The sequence below is a fragment of the Euleptes europaea genome, chromosome 5 (assembly GCF_029931775.1).
Source record: "Euleptes europaea isolate rEulEur1 chromosome 5, rEulEur1.hap1, whole genome shotgun sequence".
NCBI classification, from domain to species: Eukaryota; Metazoa; Chordata; class Lepidosauria; order Squamata; family Sphaerodactylidae; genus Euleptes; species Euleptes europaea.
Window position 1 is genome coordinate 65,941,018 of NC_079316.1, and position 16,940 is coordinate 65,957,957.

Sequence of the window (16,940 nt, forward strand, 5' to 3'; positions counted from 1 at the left end):
AGGCCGAGGCATTGAGGAGGAGGAGGAGGTGGCGGCGGGCAGGGCTGAGCCGGGGCGGCGGGCATGGTGGGCAGCGAGAACTACTACAGTAAGCACGGTGAGCCCCGGAACCGCCGGGCCGAGCACAGGAGGGCAGCGTCGGCGGGGACGTGCCAGGGCGCACGGCCACTGGCCAGGCTGGAGGGGGCGCCGGCCAGGCAACTTGGCGGCGCCCCCCCGTCTAAATTTAGCCAAGCTGTGCAGGAAGTCGGGTCTGGGTGGCGCTGGAGTGGCGCCGAAAGCCCCAGGGGGCAGGGGGGGTCCCGGCCGCACGCCCAGCCCGGCTCCAAGTTTCAGAAGAGTGTGCGCTGCAGCCCGCCGGCCTGGGTAGTGCTCCGGCTGGGCGTGTTTCGCCAGGCGGCAAAAGGCGCCAGCTTCAACCCCCGGCTGTTCCAGTTAAAGGGACCGGGCAAGAAGGTGATGGGAAAGACCTTCCCCCGAGACCCTGGAGGACCATGGGGAGGGGCCGTGGCTCAGTGGCAGAGCCTCTGCTTGGCGTGCAGAAGGTCCCAGTTTCTTCTTTTTAAAATATATTTTTATTATTTTTCAATAATAACCAACATTAGATTTAGACATACACCCTCTATATCCATAAATATAATCATTAAAAATTCATAAAATTATTAGATGTATGTCTTCAAAATACAATCAAAAACATTTGACTTCCCCACCGTCTTCCTCCCTCTCTAAAATATCCAAGATCACCTTTGCATCCATGCATTCTAATTCATCTATAAGTCACCCTATTATATTTGTACTTTCCCCTTATCCAATATATTCACTATTAATAATATCAAGGAGAGAAAAAAAAGAATAAAAAGAATAAAAAGAGAAATCCCATTTCCCTCCCTATATTCATCTCAAAATACATGTGTAAATCTAAAACGGAAGAAAAGAGAAAAGGGGATTAAAGAAAAAAAAATCATCTTATATAAAGTCAATGATTATAGTATTTTCCCTCTACCCTCCACCTTTCCCATGTTAAAAATCAAATTGGTATTCTTCCTGCTATCTCAGCCTTTCTTCTTATTCTTCTTCTTCTGTCGGGAGTTTCTGTCGCTATTCACTTTTTTGCTTGAAGTGGTCTCCAGAAGGTCCCAGTTTCAACTCCCCGGCATCTCCGGTTAAAGGGACCGGGCAGGTAGGTGAGGCGAAAGACCATTTATGAATGGGAGGTTTTGCCTTGGATTTGCCACTCAGATGCACATTTTCTCCATCCAGATTCTCAAAACTCAACAATAAGCCCCCCTGCAGAGTTTTGAGAATGCAGATGGGGAAAATGTGCATCTAGAGAGCGGCAAATCCAAGGCAAAACCTCCTGTGCATGAATGGTTGTTAAAAGGCATTTTGGCTTTCAAAAGAAATCTCAGTCGTTGTACTGTTGATATTTGGCTCTGTTGACTAATGAGTTTGCCAACCCCTGTACTAGACTCTTGCTCTTTTCTATCACCCTGTGAATACTGTATTGTATTAGTCTGCAGTGATTTGGGCAGTAGGCTCAAGCTCAGCTGAGCCCGGTCCCGAAAAGGCAACCAGGAGCAATGGGGAGCCTCATGTACAGCTAGGGCACCGCCACCACTTCAGTCAGCCAAGAGGGTCATGGCCACACTCATGACCTGGGAGGAAGTGGGCAGCATGGTACCCATGATACTAGACTATATAGACATCCATAAGAGAACTCCTGTATTCCAGTAAAATTCAGATGATGATGAAGAAGAAGAGTTGGTTTTTATATGCCGACTTTCTCTACCACTTAAGGGAGAATCAAACCGGCTTACAATCGCCTTCCTGTCCCCTCCCCACAACAGATACCCTGTGAGGTAGGTGGGGCTGAGAGAGCTTGAAGAGAACTGTGACTACCCTCCTTAGGACCCGCCCCAAAAACCTCCCACCAGTTGCAAAGAGGAATCTGGCAACTAGGGTTGCCAACCTCCATGTACTAGCTGGAGATCTCCTGCTATTACAACTGATCTCCAGCCGATAGAGATCAGTTCACCTGGAGAAAATGGCTGTTTTGGCCATTGGACATTTTTGGCATTGAAGTTCCTCCCCTCCCCAAACCCTGCCTTCCTCAGGCTCCACCCCTAAAACCCCACCTTTCTCAGGCTCCACCCCACCGGAGGCAACCCTACTGACAGATCATTATTCAATATCAAGTGTGGCATTATCCTAGATTGGGCTGCACTGTACCAGGGACGTCATGGTGAATTTGAAGATTTAAAGGACAGCTGGGTGTGGGACAGAACCTAACCTCATGGTCCCCATGATCAGTTCCAGCAGCAGATCTTTAATCCTTTTTTAAAATGTGGTTGATCTTGTTATATCCTTTCAAAGAAAGTTGACTTTTCTATTGTAAAAGAACAGCAATAGCTTTGGTCCTAGTAGCACCTGGATATATTAGCATGAAGAACTTTTTAATAAGCTGTCAGAAAGGTTTATTTTAATAAAGGACAAATAAATGCAGTTGTGTTTTTCTGCTACATGCAAGTGAAGAACACAAGCTCAGATATCTGCCAGCACGCTTGTATGCAAGATAAATGGACATCCTTCTAAGCCGAATTGCCATGGTAACACACAAGCATTCCATTCAAATTTTCACATTTTAAAAATGTGCCTTGTTAAACTAAATGAGAATTGAACTCTTGGGATGGCCCTATATTTAAATGGCAAGCTTTATCTTTATCTAGGGATAAGATAAATTGCCTTTGTTAGCCACAAATTTGTCCTAGTGCCACATTTAGAGGGCAAGGTACCAATATGAAAAATGGATGTATAACACTCTCGGTTCAGCATAGCAACTAAACTGTCCTTTAGTGTATTTAACAGGAGAACAAAACCCTATTCACTTTTATTTGATCTTCTATTAAGGTTCTGGGAGACCCAGGTGCGAATGTCCATTTGTGCCATGGAAGTTCGCTGGGTGATAGGGTTGCCAGCTCTGGGTTGGGAAATACCGGGATATTTTGGAGGCAGAGCCTGAGGAGGGCGGGGTTTGGAGAGGGGAGGGGCTTCAATGCCATAGAGTCCAGTTGCCAAAGCAGCCATTTTCTCCAGGTGAACTGATCTGAATCGGCTAGAGGTCAGTTGTAACAGTGGGAGATCTCCAGCCACCACCTGGAGGTTTGCAGCCTACTGGGTGACCTTGGACTATTCACATACTCTCAGCCTAACCTACCTCACAGGATTGATGTGAGGATAAACTGGAGGAGAGGATATTGATGTAAGCCACTTTGTGTCCCCATTGGAGAGAAAGGCAAGATATAAAAGAATTAACTAAATACATAAGGTGTTTTGACAGACCGGTGATTGCAAATGGTATGGTAAATAATAATTCTCAACAGAAGCAAAATAGGTTCATTTTCAAAACAAATGATTTTCTGGTGCTACTTTGCTAAATTCCTATGCTAATGCTGTCAATATGATTCAGCAACCCTTTTCTATCAGGCTTGAACAATAAGGCCCAAGGGCAAGCTATAGCCCCATCTTTGGGTGAAAACGCACGGTCGCTTTAGCCTCCTTTATTCCCTGTTTCAGCCAGAATTCAGCCAGGATTGAATGCACATTCGACGAAACGTATGCGTTCGCTCCTGGCTGAATTCTGGCTGAAACAGAGAATAAAGGAGGCTAAAGCGACCGTGCGTTTTCGCCTGATCACTTGTAACCTCCAGCAAGGATTGTCCCTGGTTGTGGCCCAGCCCAAACAGGCCGGTCAACAGGCTTGCATTTTGTTCTGTGCTGATCCTTCTCCTCATAAATGCAGCTGGGTACAATAGAGTTGGCACCAACCAGCCAGATGACCTGGCCTGTCTCTCTCTGAGGTTCCCTCAGCAAGTCAGTTGCTGGGAGAGTGAAAGCTTTATGAACTGCTGCTGCTATCTAGAGTTGCCAGGTCCCTCTTTGCCACCGACAGGAGGCTTTTGGGGTGGAGCCTGAAGAGGGCGGGGTTTGGGGAGGGGAGGGAATTCAATGCCATAGAGTCCAATTGCCAAAGCGGCCATTTTCTCCAGGCGAACTGATGTCTATCGGCTGAGTTGCTAGAGTTGCTACTCCAGTTGCTGATGCTCAGTTTCAGTGACTACCGCCAGAAAAAGCCCTGCAGAAAGACCGGTGGAGGGAAAAGAGAGGGAAGGATAAGACAGGGCAGTGCACAAAATGAGCATTTCTGCACAGGGCAAGAGAACAAAAGGGGTAATAAATGGAGGGGGGATCCCAAAAATCTTTGGTTGTGCAGAGAAAGGGGAATGCAGGAAGAAATGTAGAGTGATAACGGCAGTCCGATCACAGTGGGGAAAAGGAGGCAATAAACTGAGGATGCAGAAAAAAACAATTGCTTTGGGAAAAGCAAGCTGTGGGGGAGAGGGGACTATCAGAGATGGAGCTGCAAAGAGGTAAAGATATGGGAATGCAGAGAGGAGAGAGAGCCAACAAAGAGAGGGGGAGATAGACTTTTCAGGAAGTGGAAAAAGAGTGCGCTACGGTGTGCAAAGCAGTAAGCAGAAGGAGTTAAAGGTAGGGTTGCCAACCTCCAGGTAGTAGCTGGAGATCTGCTATTACAACTGATCTCCAGCTGATAGAGATCAGTTCACCTGGGGAAAATGGCCGCTTTGGCCATTGGACTCTATGCTATTGAAGTCCCTCCCCTCCCCAAAACTTGCCCTCCTCAGGGTCCGCCCCCAAAAATCTCCCGCCGGTAGCGAAGAGGGACCTAGCAACCCTAGTTAAAGGTGATACGAATGCTTTACTGCAGTTAATGTGTGGAATTCAATTCAGCAAAAGGGGAAACTGCCCTTCCAAATGAGATGAGTTGCACACCCTTCACCTGTATAGTAATTAATGGGCTACATTGCTGCCAAGGATTTTGGGCAAGCAATTATAACGCCTGCGCTAGTAGAAGATGTTGAGGCTGAGTCCCATGCTCCCACTTGCAGTGCTGACAAGCCTAGCTCTCAATGCAAGACAACTACAGAAAGCATTAACCACCACTCCTCTCCGAAGTGAATTAATTTGGTCCTGTCTCCGCTCTCCGAACACATCGCAGGGAATTTAATGTTGTGTTTACTCTCAGCAGGGAGAGTGCAGCATCGGAAAGGGGTGCTCAGAGTGCCAACACAAACCTTTCCCTTTCCACGTATCTGATAACCATCGGATTTTGATTCAGGCAGGGGTTCTTCTATCTAAACGGAAAAAGTTCTGTGTGCATATCAGCCAGTACAATCAACTACTAGCGTGCAAGTATGAAAAAATGTAAGCATTCAGGTCTGCCCAAGGCCTTCCTGTGTGAAAACTCACTGTGGGCTACAACAGAAGTGATGGAAGAGATCTGTGACTGGATATCTCTTTGCTTCAAAGCAGCATCATGAGGCTAATTGGAATAGAAAATCAGCGCTTGGATAGCGATGTTCAACCCTGTCCACATGTATTGAGGAGGCTGAAGTTGGTTCCCTGGAAACAAACTGGGAACCAACTTCAGCCTCCTCATGTAGTAAATAGTGAAGCACTCTTTACTACATGTCACTCCTGCTCCAAACTGGAATCGCTCTGCTGAATGTTTGGTTGTTATTACTATATTAGTTAGGATAAGGAATATGCATTCACTTTGATTTAGTATTGATGGTATTTGCTTAGGGTACGGTCTCCCCCCCACACACACACGCTATGGTACCAAATTCCTCAATAAACACTGTGTGTGTAAAGTGCCATCAAGTCGCAGCTGACTTATGGTGACCCCTTATGGGGTTTTCAAGGCAAGAGACTAATAGAGGTGGTTTGCCAGTGCCTTCCTCTGTATAGCAACCCTGGACTTCCTTCGTGGTCTCCCATCCAAATACTAACCAGGGCTGACCCTGCTAAGCTTCTGAGATCTGACGAGATCAGGCTAGCCTGGGCCATCCAGGTGGGGGCTCAATAAACACTACATTCCTTTAAATCAGCTCTCTATCATCCTTTCCCTGCTGAGAATTTGCTACTCAAAGCCACTTCTTCAGGTGGCTTCTTTCTTCTTCTTCCTTTACCCTTGATGCCACCAACTACGATACCTATCATATATTGCTGCCTCCTGAAAGGGTTATACACAACACTGAATTATTTCAATGTCCCACTAGGTTTGTATAAGATCTTAATATTAAATTGGGGGTGGGGGGGGGAGCTTAAAAGTCACTCAGGGCAACTTGCAAAAAACCCTTTTCTTGCAAGAATTCTGAAATAAAGCCTGAGCTTGACTGATGCGTTATAGACTGCAGTCATGAGACAACAGTTGGTTTACATAATACAAAATGACTTCAAGCGTCATCATCCCATGGGTACACCTGCATAAAAATTGAAAGTTTAATTTCGAGACTGCCCTAAAAAACTGAGAATGCAGTCAAATACTATAGGTCTTCTCAGCCATGTTCTTCTGAGCAGCCAAATTTAGCAAAATCTACATTGCCAGAAAGATTATGATAAATCATGCATGCACAGACAGTCTTTAATAGAAAAAGCTATTTGGATCTAAAGAAGGTAGAATAATTGCAAATGGGTTTGTTCAAGAGATATAGGCAATAATAACTCCTGTGCAATCCAAAACTGAAGTTCTGTCCCTAGCAAATGCAAGACCGTTCACAATGTGACATTACCAGATAGATGGGGAGTCATGGGACTGTCTGAGAGAAATGATTTTTCCAATCTGCTGTGGCCTTGTGGAAATGACGACTTCATCCCAATGGGTACACAAGATCTGCTCACTTTGGATAAATGGTTGCTAAAGCAACCAACCTATGTTGACTGCTAGGATGAATCCAGTCACTTATGTCCTTCTGAAATGATCCTTTCATTTGCTTATTCAAACAGACTTTTAATGCTCAAGGGCTTACAGGCAGTGTGGAATCTATGGCTGACTCAAGCTTTCAGTTAAGTATTGATCAGTCCTTTGTCTTAACTGCAGTAGTCTTGTGATGACAACACATCAGTTGCTTCACGCATAACAGCCTTGAGAATTCCAATCAAGAGTGAACACATGAACACACATGAAGCTGCCTTATTCTGAATCAGACCCTGGGTCCATCAAAGTCAGTATTGTCTACTCAGACCAGCAGTGGCTCTCCAGGGTCTCAGACAGGGGTCTTTCACATGACCTACTTCCCTGGTGCCTTTAACTGGAGATGCTGGGGATCGAACCTGGGACCTTCTGCATGCCAAGCAGATGCTCTACCACTGAGCCACGACCCCTCCCCAATAAAGCCTTTTAAATAAAAGATCACTTATTTATTTATTTACAAGAGGCTGCCTTGACAATAGGAAGGACATTTACAAAGCTTAAATTTCTTACATTGGGAAGACTGGTTTTAAGATTCTAACAGCTGGATGAAGGACAAGGGACTGGAGAAAAAAGGCCTGCCCTTTTCACAGAGGCTTACTGGGTAGCATTTATCACAGGGGAATCAAACTCATGTGTTACAAAAGCCGGATATGAGATAGATGTCACTCGATCAGGCAGGGCCATGCCTCAGCAGCCCAGACTAGGACTGGAGGGGGTGGCTGGCTCACAGGCTGAATAAGAGATCTCAAGGGGCCAGATCTGGCCCATGGGCCTTATGTTTGACACCCCTGATTTATAGAGTTGCCAACCTCCAGTTACTAGCTGTAGATCTCCTGCTATTACAACTGATCTCCAGCCGATAGAGATCAGTTCACCTGGAGAAAATGGCAACTTCGGCAATTGGACTTTATAGCATTGAAGTCCCTCCCCAAACCCCACCCTCCTCAGGCTGTGCCCCAAAATCCTCCCACCAGTGGCAAAGAGGGACCTAGCAACCCTACTGATTTATCAGGTGATATTCTTTACTGCCATGCCATGAAAATCTTCAGCAGCCCATTTCCACACCTTAAGCCTCTAGTATAAAGGGGCAGAGGGATGTGGAATAGTATAGTATAGCCCGAACTTGTCAGATCTCGGAAGCTAAACAGGATCGGTACTTGGAAGGGAGACCACCAAGGAAGACTCTGCAGAAGAAGGGAACCTTGGGTACTTACCGTGAAGGTCCTTTCTTCTCTGAGGTAAGGAGAGCATCTTGCTAGCGACGGGTGATTCCCTTCCGGTTCCTTGGGACAGGCAGGATGTAAACAAACAAACTTCCTGTTTCCTGCTCCGGAATCGCCCTTTCCTCAGTTTCAAGACTTTCCGAGCTAAGAGAATATCAGGAAGAAGTAAACTCGCTGTGTTACTGCGGCGAACATTGAAGAAGGAGCCCAAGTTCACTTGAACATTTTATTTAGATGTGTGGTACACCTCAACATGGTAAACACTAACTAAGGTAACTGTCATAGAACAATATAGAATGTAGACAGACTTGTCTTGACTGACAGGGATCCCCCTGTCCTGAGAATATCTGTTTTAGTGAATACATATATATTGAGAGTGCTCCGTAGTTGCCCAGGGTGGGCCAAGATGCTCTCCTTACCTCAGAGAAGAAAGGACCTTCACGGTAAGTACCCAAGGTTCCCTTCTCTCTCTGAGGGGGAGAGCATCTTGCTAGTGACGGGATGTCCAAGAGCTGCGACATTCTCAGGGTGGGTTAGCGCTCATCTACTACATGTTGGAGCACTCTATGACCAAAAGCTGCATCCACCGAAGAGTAGGTGTTGAGGCGGTAGTGTCTCATGAAGGTCGAGATGGAGGACCACGTGGCTGCCTTGCATATTTCCTCAACGGAGGCCTGCTTGTTGAAGGTCGCCGAAGTAGCCACGCTCCGTATGGAATGTGCTGTGATGCCCTGTGGCATCTGGATGCTGGCTGCCCTGTATGCCTCCACAATGCAGGAGCGTAGGGTGCGGCTGATGGTTGCTCTGGAGAGTTTCTTCCTTTGCTAGCCCCTGACACCGAGATGAAGAGGGAGTCCGTCCATCTGAATGTCGCTGTGCGTTCCAGATATATGCGGATGGTGCGCACCATGTCCAGGGTGTGCCAGTCCTTCTCCCTGCCGTGAGTTGGGCACGGACAAAAGGACAGCAGATGGATCTCCTGTTGTCTGTGGAAGCTGGAACCCACCTTGGGTATGAAGGTCAGGTCAGGTCTGAGGACCACCTTGTCCCCTGTAACGAGGAGGATCTGGACCCCCCTTGCTTGTTCAGGTGGGCCTTGGTGGACATGCTGTCTGTCCGTATCAGAACGTGGCGGCCCGTGACATTCAACTGGAGCTGTAGTAGCGCTCTGTGGATTGCTCGCATCTCCAGTTGAATGATGTGCATGGCCCGCTCTCAAGGCGACCATGTGCCCTGAGCCATCTGATGACCTAGAGTGGCCCCCCACCCCTCTAGGCGGGCATCCGTGAAGACCTGGACTATGGAGTCGTGGATGTAGGTTTGGCCTTCCTGCAGGGTCAGGGCCTGTGACCACCAATGTAGACTCAGTTTGGTGGCCTCTGGGAGGGTTAGGCGGATGTTTTTCTTTTGAAGGATTTGTCGTTGATATGGTTTGAGAAACCATTGCAGTGGACGTGCATGGAACCTGGCCCACGTGATCGTGCCGAGGCACGAGACCATCAGCCCTTGCAGTTGAACTAGGGATGATAGTCCGACTGACCTTGATCTCGTCAGGTGTTTGGCGAGACGAGCTAGCTTTGTAGCCTAGTCTTTTGGTAAAATCAGAGTGTTGTCCCTGGTATTGATCAGAATGCCGAGGTGTTGAATCCTTTGGGATGGAGAGATGTTGCTTTTGGATCTGTTGATGAGGAAGCCGTGACTGCTCAGCACCTGAATGACTCTGGAGGTGTGATGGACTGCTGCGTCCGCCGTGGGTGCGCAGACCAAGATGTCGTCGAGATACGGGTAGACGTGTATCCCTTCCCTCCGTAGGAGCGCTATCAGAGTGACGAGAACCTTGGAGAACACCCAAGGAGCTGGAGAAAGACCGAAGGGGAGTGCCTTAAACTGAAAATGAAGATCCCCAAAGACGAAGCGGAGTAAGCGTCGATGGTCCGCATGTATGGGGATGTGCAGGTAGGCCTCCGTCAGGTCTATCGACGAGAGGAACATCCCCGGGTGCAGTGCTTCCATGATGGATCTCAGGGTCTGCATGCGGAAATGTTTGGCTTGGACAAACTCGTTCACAAACTGTAGATCCAGGATGGCCCTCCAGTCCCCGTTCTTCTTGGGAACTGTAAAAAAGACAGAGTAGACCCCTGAGAATCTCTCTGGCATTGGTACAGGTTCGATGGCCTGTATTTGCAGAAGATGCCGAATGGCCAATATGGTCCTGGTGCTTTTGTCGTGATTGGTGGAGTGGGGGACGGAACAAAGCGATCCGGTGGGAGGTGAAGAAACTCTATTTGGTAGCCGTGTTGAATGACATCTCGTACCCACCGATCTGGCTGCGCCTGCTCCCATTGGTGCATGAAGAGTCTCAGCCATCCTCCCACCAGTGCGGATTCGTTGTCATTGTTTCTTTGGCTTGAAACTGTGGCTTGGCTTGGCCGGCCGCTGGTTCTGGAATTGGTTTGGTCTGCCGTAATGTTGCCCCCCTCTGTTGGCCCCCCGTGCGCTGGACCAGGCTGAGTGTCTTGGGTCCGTTCTAGGTCGTGCGAGGGTGTGGTAGGAACGAAAGGAAGATGAGGCGCGGAAGTCCTTTCTGAGGTTCCCTGACATGGCCTTCTTTCTGTCCTTAGTCTCCACTAAGATGTCTTCGAGCTTGTCCCCAAAGAGTTTGCCGCCTTGGAAGGGGTAAGCCAACAGCATGGATTTGGCTCCTTGGTCGGCCTGCCAAGCACGTAGCCAGAGGGCTTGCCTGGTTACGGCGTTAGTTGCCATAGCCCTTGCTGAAAGTGTCATAGAGTCCAAAGTGGCATCTGCCAAAAAGGAGAGCGCCTTCATCAGCCTGTTGAGGCCCTCATTCGCCTTATGTTCTTCCAAGGGGATAAGAGTGGCGAGTTTTCTTGCCCACACTATAGCCGCCCTCGCAAAGAGGGTTGCAGTTGCCGAGGCTTGGATGGATGTGGCCAATGCCTTGTGGGTCTTGCGAGAGGCTTGGTTAGCCTTTCTGTCCAAGGGGTCCCTTAGAGAGCCCATGCCATCTCCTGAGAGAAGGCCCGGCGACTGGAGTGCCACCACTGGTCCCTCCACTAAGGGCATGCGTAGAAGCTCCATGGCGTGAGGGGCCAGGGTGTAAAGCTTGGTGATGTTGCGGGGAAGAGGCCTGTTGCCCAGAGGCTTTTCCCACTCCAGGTTGAGTCGGTGCTCAAAATATTCTGGGAAGGGCACCACCTTGGTGGAGGGCTGCGTTCGGGGGAAAAAACTCTTTGGGGCCCTTTGGTCTGCCCTTCCCCTTCTCCCCCTCATCAGGCTCTGGCACCTCGGTAAGGTCGAGAGCCATAATGGCTTTAGATAGGATGGACTGATAGTCCTCCCTGGCAAACAGGCATGTCTGCTGCTCTTCCACTGGTTCCCCCTCCCCTTCAGAGGAGGAGAACTCGCCTTCCTCTTTGCCTCCCTCATCCAAATCATATTGGGAGAAGGTGGGGGAGTCATTGTCCTGCATTGTATTGGGAGGATTCGGGGTTTTTCCCCCGGCCTTGACGGTAGCAGGCTTAAGGGTCCCTGCAGCAGAGCTGGTGCTGGGTCCTCCCTCCCTCCCAGTTTGGGCAGGAGGATAATAGGGCTGTGTGACCCATGAGCCCCCTTGAGCCACGTATGGGTGGGTAGACTGCAAGCCCCCTTGGGCTGCAGGCTGTAGGAAAGGGAATTCTTCCCTGAGGACCTGCCTCATTAGGGCGAGGAGGTCGCTCTGGGGAGTCCCGGTGAGCTGGCTTCCCGATGTCCCTGTGGGCTGGTTGGACTGGTGGCTGGGCAGGGACCCCGAGTTTGGTTGAGGCTCACCCCTTTGTTGCGGTGCCGGTTCGTTGGTCTCCTTTGCAGCGTCCGCCATCTCCCGGGAGCCCTCGGTGCCCCTGCGGGTTGAGTGTGTGATCGAGGATGCTTCCCGGCGCTGCTTCTTCCCGCCGCTACCCTGAGCCACGGCTGGGTCAGCGGCAGCCGGGTCGGGCTTCTTTTTCTTGTCCCAGTCCTTTTTGGCGCCGCGTCTGGCTGCTTCCGCTTGCTGGAGGACGAGGAAGAAGCCCGGCTTTCATGCCTCTCCATATTGCCGCCCTTGCGGCTGCCGGATGGCCCGTGTGCCGGTTGGGGGGGGGGGGCTGGGAAAAGTCCCTCCGTGAGCTCCCCCCCGAGTGAGAAAGTCATCGGGTGCCGCTGGGCTCGCCATGCCCCGGGTTCCCGCCAGCTGATCCGCGGCCGTTGATCGCAAGGAGGGGATCTTGCGCTGTGCTGGCTGGGCTGCTAGTCGCTGCGATCGCAAGCGCCGTCAGGCGTGGAACACACGTGCTCACCCAAAATGGCGGTCTCTGGAGGTGGGTTGCCACGGAGCAACCCTAGCTACTGCCTTCCCACAGCGAGGCAGGAAGAAAAACTGAGGAAAGGGCGATTCCGGAGCAGGAAACAGGAAGTTTGTTTGTTTACATCCTGCCTGTCCCAAGGAACTGGAAGGGAATCCCCCGTCGCTAGCAAGATGCTCTCCCCCTCAGAGAGAGAAGGCAATGGCAAACCACCTCTGCTTAATCACTTGTCTTGCAACCCCCACCAGAGGTCGCTATAAAACAACTGTAACTAGATGGCAGTTCTCTCTCTCACACACACACACATAAAGGGGCAGGACATTTTTCTCCAGGTCAGTTGGCAATCTTAGTTGGTTGTACTCCAAGTAGGGTTGCCAATCTCCAGGTGGTAGCTGGAGATCTCCCGCTATTACAACTGATCTCCAGGCAACAGAAATCAGTTCACCTGGAGAAAATGGCTGCTTTGGAAGGTAGACTCCATGGCATTATACCTTATTTAAGTCCCTCCACTCCCCAAACCCCACCCTCCTCAGGCTCCACCCCCAAAATCTCCAGGTATTTCCCAACCCAGAGCTGGCAACCCTAACTCCAACCCTAGTCTCACCTTTGACCAATAACACCGTCTGCTGAGCCCACCAAGTTAGAGTCGGTTTGAATTTGTCATGTTTGTTTCTGCATCAAGTGGAAGAACAATACTGTTATTTTTTCCCCTTGACATTTAATGACTAATTATGGGACCAGAATGAGAGCCAGCAGAGTACTCCTGCTCTACGGAAGTATCAATTCTGAGACCAAATTACAGTTATTCAGATGGCTAATAATCCGGCACGTGCTATGACTACAGCATTTCAAAGGCAGAGCACACAACATAATGCAATTGAAACTAGGCATTTAATGGATTTTGTTATATTGTTCTCTGAATGCTACTTTAAAATGGATATTTCTGTCATGCTTAAGCAGAACGCATGCTCTGAATTCAGGGGTTCGCGATAATGGTAGGTTGTAGAGGCCTCTACTCTCAATCATTGTGCCACGCCAAGCTTTATATAAGTCCAGAATAACAGAAAGGATTCTCAGACATAAAAAGTATAAAATCTGATGCCTTTCCTTTATAGTGCATCAAAGCCTATTTAATATTTCATTTAGGGTACATCCTCGCTATGATAGCTACTGGTGCGGTTACTCAGGTACTGCTTGACAACCTGTCCTGGAATCAAAAGAAGTTATATTTCAGCAGTTTAATATACAGCACAGCAAAACTTGCACAGACAGAAGTCAGACACAACAGCCTGAGGGTACCAGCTTAGCTGCTGTGTATCATGTAGCTGCGTCCTTGCAGTCTCCCCATCCGTGCCTTTATTCACTCTCTCACTGCTAAATGACAATGCCTCTACTTGTTTGAGCTTTTTTCCACCTTATCTTGTTCATAGCTTCTTTCTCAGTTCAGTTGTTATGAAATAACAATGGCAGAAGGAGCAGTAGTGTGATCTGTTAACTATTGCCTGTTCCTCAGCCATGCATTTTCTAGGTAGTCATAGGGAAACCACTGACTCGGACACTCATCCCCCTCCATCTGCAATATGGGCCTTTTATGCGGTCACCCCCCACCCCCGCGGACTGCTTTGGGGCTTCCTGTTGATTATGCATGCCTTTTCCGCCTGTCAGAGGTCTCCTCGCTCTCCCCCCATCCCCGCGTTTTGCCTGCATTTTCCAGATTCTGGCTAAAACAGCATCTGGAAAACATGGGAATAACGTGCAGGGAGAGGGAGGTGACCTCTGACAGGCGGAAAAGGCATGCATAATCAAAAGGAAGCCCTGAAGCAATCGGTGGAGTGACAGCGGGTAAACGTCCCTGCATAAAAGACCTTGGAGTAATAGTGACCTACATTAACAAGTTCTTCCCTATAAAGATTCCTGAAATAAGGTGTATGAAACGTTTTTTTTAAAAAAGCACTACATGATGGTGAGTATTCTTATGGGTGCCCCACATCCCCCCCGCCAACAGTGGAAGTGCCAGGATGAAAGCTGGACAGTGAAGAAAGCTGATAGGAAGAAAATAGATTCCTTTGAAATGTGGTGTTGGAGGAGAGTGTTACGGATTCCGTAAACTGCCAAAAAAAACAAATCAGTGGGTTATAGATCAAATCAAGCCTGAACTGACCCTAGAAGCTAAAATGACTAAACTGAGGCTATCATATTTTGGTCATGTCATGAGAAGACAAGAGTCACTGGAAAAGACAGTCATGCTAGGAAAAGTTGAGGGCAGCAGGAAAAGAGGAAGACCCAACAAGAGATGGATTGACTCAATAAAGGAAGCCACAGCCTTCAATTTGCAAGATCTGAGCAAGGCTGCCAAAGATAGGACATTTTGGAAGACTTTCATTCATAGGGTCACTATGAGTCGGAAGCGACTTGACGGCACTTAACACACACACACACAGCAATTGAGACTGCAACACTAGTCCCAATTGGACTTCAGGCTGTCGAAACACGGCTTCAAACCACTGGCGGGAGCTGGAGCTTCATTTCTTCTAATAGCTTCTGGTTCTTCAATAAAACCCAACCATGTACGCTCAGTCTCTCTTCAAAGAAACACAATCTCATTTCTAAAAATGGTGTTATGAGCTCCCCACTTCCACGTGAGGAGACATTCCGGGGGTGGTGCCTTACCTGGTTCCCTTCGGAGGACAGAGCACTAGCAGCTTGGTGTTTTTGTAGTATAAAAGAGCAAGAGTCCAATAGCACCATTAAAGACTAACAAAATTTCTGGAAGGGTATGAGCTTTCATGAGCCACAGCTCACTTCTTCAGATAGAGCTACAATGTGAGTCCATCTATCTTTAAGTAGAGACGAGTGAATTAGACACACAATGGCAATGTAAATGTCAAAAAAGTAAAATGACATTAGCAGGCGTGATTGGGTTAGGTGGGATATGCAGAGGGGTAATAGGTGTGGAGAAATCAGCATTGGTAATGAGACAGGAATCCCAGATCTCTGTTAAGTCCAGGAGAATGCATAGTGTTTTTGTAGTATGCAGAAATACACAGATAGAGGCACAGAGGCCCTCCTGCATGGCAGCAGATCTACTACCCCATATTAGATCGTTCGAGAGATCCTACACTCTCCCTGTGCTTAAGCCAACTCTAGCAATGTTTGCACCTTCTTCTCTCCCAGCAACTGAACTTTACTTTCTTTTCACATAAACACCTGCCTGCCTCACACTTCACCTAGGCAGGAAGTTCATCCTTTCCAAGTTCATTTCCCCAACGCTTAGTCCCATATACAGTTGTTAAGACATTACCATTTCTTTTGTCACGTAGGATGGATTGAGACACAGTGATCAAAGACCAAGCTTGCGAGACACAATTGTTCTTTTGCATGCCAAGGGATGAAATAGTATCACCATACACTGTAAGGAACCAAGTAATGCAAGCAGAAGGTGTCCCTGGACTCCCTGTCCCCCAGGAGATTCTTGTTTCAGTTTAGATGGGAGAACACAGAAACAGTCCGGGAGGGTTAAGAAGGGGTGAATGAATGAACGTAGTCACAAGGCTACAATGTAGTCACAAGGCTTTTGGGTGTCAGAGAAGCGGCATGCATTAGCGGGTTGGTTGCATACAAATGAAATTTTGTGGTAAAATGAGATAACTTTACTAAACGGGCCTGAAATTGCACCCAAAGGAGTAATTAATGTACAGGTGAAACACAGGGATCTAAGGAGATGCAAGCTGAAATCTTATTAGTTGCCCATATGCTGGCTCTTGCAAAAGAGGCACAATAAAAGGTTTTGTTTTCTTCAAAAGTCATTCTTATGCTGATAGCGCTTAACAGCAGGGAAATCTAACCCTTAGGACAATACGGCAGCTTTACCTTCAAGACAGCTTTAGAACTGTAGTACTTCATAATTCCATATTTGACTATTAAGTAAGCCATCTGTAGTCTCAGATGTATACGATTCCATAAAACACAAAGACAGTAGTATCACACTTCTCCAAATACAGAAACCAGCATAGTGCAAAAGCCCTAGTTAGATGCACAAGTCCACTTTATGTTTAAAAATATTAATATCTCACTTTGTACCATAGTAGTCAAGGCAGCTGACACAGAAATTAAAAGCCATAATCATATAATAGATGCAGCAGAAATTATAAACTAAGCACAGCAACAGAAGAAAAACACAGATCAAAAGTCTGCCTTCATAACCCCCCAAAGCTTGCCTAAATAAAAATGATGTGATTTAAGTAGTTAAGCTTCAATACCTACCATTTTGACTCATGTCCTGCTGGTCACTTGAGAGCAGGGAATGTTGTTCAGTAAGCTATTTGGGTTAGGGTTGCCAACTTCCAGGTAGCAGCTGGAGATCTCCTTCTATTGCAGCTGATCTCCAGCCAATAGAGATCAGGTCACCTGGAGAAAATGGCCGCTTCAGCAATTGGACTCTATGGCACTGAAATCCCTCCCCTCCCCAAAGCCCACCCCCCCAAGGGCTCTGCCCCAAAAATCTCCAGGTATTTCTCAACCTGGAGCTGGCAACCCTAATTT